The sequence below is a fragment of the Moschus berezovskii genome, chromosome 3 (assembly GCF_049115385.1).
Source record: "Moschus berezovskii isolate FMDL1 chromosome 3, NW_MosBer_1.0, whole genome shotgun sequence".
NCBI lineage: Eukaryota > Metazoa > Chordata > Mammalia > Artiodactyla > Moschidae > Moschus > Moschus berezovskii.
Genome location: NC_142462.1, coordinates 97,510,549 through 97,513,937, shown reverse-complemented (window position 1 = coordinate 97,513,937; position 3,389 = coordinate 97,510,549). Strand labels below are relative to the sequence as shown.

The 3,389-nt window shown below is 40.4% G+C and overlaps 1 pseudogene; it reads left to right on the top strand.

Moving 5' to 3' along the window:
• Positions 1 to 361: 361 nt before the first annotated feature.
• Positions 362 to 2,243, top strand: LOC129552604 (methionine aminopeptidase 2 pseudogene; annotated as a pseudogene).
• The last annotated feature ends 1,146 nt before the right edge of the window (positions 2,244 to 3,389 follow it).

Below are 3,389 nucleotides of genomic sequence, written 5' to 3'. Positions count from 1 at the left end.
GGAAATGGCAACCCACTCCAGTGTTCTTGCCTGGAGAATCCCAGGGACTGGGGAGCCTGGTGAGCTTCCGTCTATGGGGTCACACAGAGTCGGACACGACTGAAGTGACTTAGCAGTAGCAGCAGTTTGCCTAAGAGCCTCAGGCTGGGCTTTTTCACTTCAAATGCCCTAAGTATTTGTATCAACAGCTTTATCCTATAGACAGAACTTAGAGGTCCAGAAAGGGAGCCCCATAATGTTTTGGGAGTTACTTTCTTTCATTTATTGATTGATTTCAGAGCCCAATTCCCTTCTTAAATAATATCTGACACACACATTTAAAATTTACTGGCGAGGTGGGTGAAGAAGGAGCAGGCCCTCGCGCTTCTGTTTCAGTGCCTTGCGCTCTCTCGGGCAACATGGCGGGTGTGGAGGAGGCAGCGTCCTGCGGGAGCCACCTGAATGGCGACCTGGATCCAGACGACAGGGAGGAGGGAGCTGCCTCTACGGCTGAGGAGGCGGCCAAGAAAAAAAGACGGAAGAAGAAGAAGAGTAAAGGGGCTGCCACAGGGCAACAGGAACCTGATAAAGAAGCAGGAGCCTCAGTTGATGAGGTGGCAAGACAATTGGAAAGACAAGCATTGGAAGAGAAAGAAAGAGATGATGAAGATGGAGATGGTGATGGAGATGGAGGAGCTGGAAAGAAGAAGAAGAAGAGAGGACCAAAAGTTCAAACAGACCCTCCCTCAGTTCCAATATGTGACCTGTATCCTAATGGTGTATTTCCCAAAGGACAAGAATGCGAATACCCACCCACACAAGATGGGCGAACAGCTGCTTGGAGAACTACAAGTGAAGAAAAGAAAGCATTAGATCAAGCTAGTGAAGAGATTTGGAATGATTTTTGAGAAGCTGCAGAAGCACATCGACAAGTTAGAAAATACGTTATGAGCTGGATCAAGCCTGGGATGACAATGATAGAAATCTGTGAGAAGCTGGAAGACTGTTAACGAAAGTTAATAAAAGAGAATGGATTAAACGCAGGCCTGGCATTTCCTACTGGGTGTTCTCTGAATAACTGTGCTGCCCATTATACTCCCAATGCTGGTGACACAACAGTATTACAGTATGATGACATCTGTAAGATAGACTTTGGAACACATATAAGTGGTAGGATTATTGATTGTGCTTTTACTGTCACTTTTAATCCCAAATATGATACATTATTAAAAGCTGTAAAAGATGCCACTAACACTGGAATAAAGTGTGCCGGAATTGATGTTCATCTCTGTGATGTTGGTGAGGCTATCCAAGAAGTTATGGAATCCTATGAAGTTGAAATAGATGGGAAGACATATCAAGTGAAACCAATCCGTAATCTAAATGGACATTCGATTGGGCCATATAGAATACACACTGGGAAAACAGTGCCCATTGTGAAAGGAGGAGAGGCAACAAGAATGGAGGAAGGAGAAGTATATGCCATTGAAACCTTTGGTAGCACAGGAAAAGGTGTGGTTCATGATGATATGGAATGTTCACATTACATGAAAAATTTTGATGTTGGACACGTGCCAATAAGGCTTCCAAGAACAAAACACTTGTTAAATGTCATCAATGAAAACTTTGGCACTCTTGCCTTCTGCCGCAGATGGCTGGATCGTTTGGGAGAAAGTAAATACTTGATGGCTCTGAAGAATCTGTGTGACTTGGGCATTGTAGACCCATATCCACCATTATGTGACATTAAAGGATCATATACAGCACAGTTTGAACATACCATACTTTTGCGTCCAACATGTAAAGAAGTTGTCAGCCGAGGAGACGACTATTAAACTTAGTCCAAAGCCACCGCAACACTTTTTATTTTCTAAGCATTGTTGGAATACATTATATGAAATTTAATTTGCAACATGTTGTCTTAACAGTGGACCTATGTAATACTTTTATCTGTGTTTAAAAAGGAAGGAATTTGATCAAAGGCAAACCATTTAATGTTATTAACCAAGGAAAAAGCTTATAGGACTTTGAAATGTTAATCATTTTTCGTCTGTAAAGCTCCAAATAGTTAGGAATGACTTATACATTTTGTTTCAAACACCTAAGAGATGCTTTTCAGATATTTATATTGCCATATTCTTAATTGAATGCTTTGAATGACTGCATCTATTTCTGTGCCTATATACCCTCTGGTATTGCTTTTTAACCTTCCTGGAATCCATTTTCTAAAAAATAAAGACATTTTCAGATCTGAAAAAAAAAAATTACTGGATTATAGTCTTTTTTCTTAAGACATCCCTGTAAATATTGTGAGTGATTTAGTTTTCCAAAAGTGAGAAGAAAACAACTGAAATTAGTCCTAAACATGTATGCAAAAAAGATGACAGTAATGATACTTAATCTTAAAAATTAACATTTACCATGTTCATGGCAAATAGATGGGGAAACAGTGGAAACAATGGCAGACTTTATTTTGGGGGGCTCCAAAATCACTGCAGATGGTGACTGCAGCCATGAAATAAAAAGATGCTTACTCCTTGGAAGAAAAGTTATGACCAACTCAGACAGCATATTAAAAAGCAGAGACATTACTTTGCCAACAAAGGTCCATCTGGTCAAGGCTATGGTTTTTCCAGTAGTCATGTATGGATGTGAGAGTTGGACTATAAAGAAAGCTGGGCACTGAAGAATTGATGCTTTTGAACTGTAGTGTTGGAGAAGATGCTTGAGAGTCCCTTGGACTGCAAGGAGATCCAACCAGTCCATCCTAAAGGAAATCAGTCCTGAATATTCATTGGAAGGACTGATGTTGAAGCTGAAACTCCAATCCTTTGGCTACCTCATGTGAAGAATGACTCATTTGTAAAGCCCCTGATGCTGGGAAAAATTGAAGGCTAGAGGAGAGGGAACAATAGAGGATGAGATGGCTGGATGGCATCACCGACTCAATGGACATGAGTTTGAGTGAACTCCGGGAGTTGGTGATAGACAGGGATGCCTAGCATGCTGCATGCAGTCCATGGGGTCACAAAGAGTCAGATACAACTGAGCAACTGAACTGAACTGAACTGGACCATGTTCATGAGGCAAATGTCAAGTGAAAGAGAGAGAAACTGTCCAGAGCTTGAGACTCAAAAAGTGTCTACTTATAGATGAGTTTATTTCATATCCAGCAATTTTCAGGCAATGGAACTCAATTTTCACATTTTAGTCAGGGCTAAGTAAGGTCTGACAGATGCTGAAAGATTTTATTTATATATGACAATTTCAGTTTATTAATTAATGATGAAAACAATGAGACGTTGACTAGAATCCCACAGAACTGGACAGTAAGTTGTATTTCCTATAAGAAAGTTTATTTACAAAAAAATATCAATACTAGAAGGCCTCTTGGTAACTATTCTGTTCTG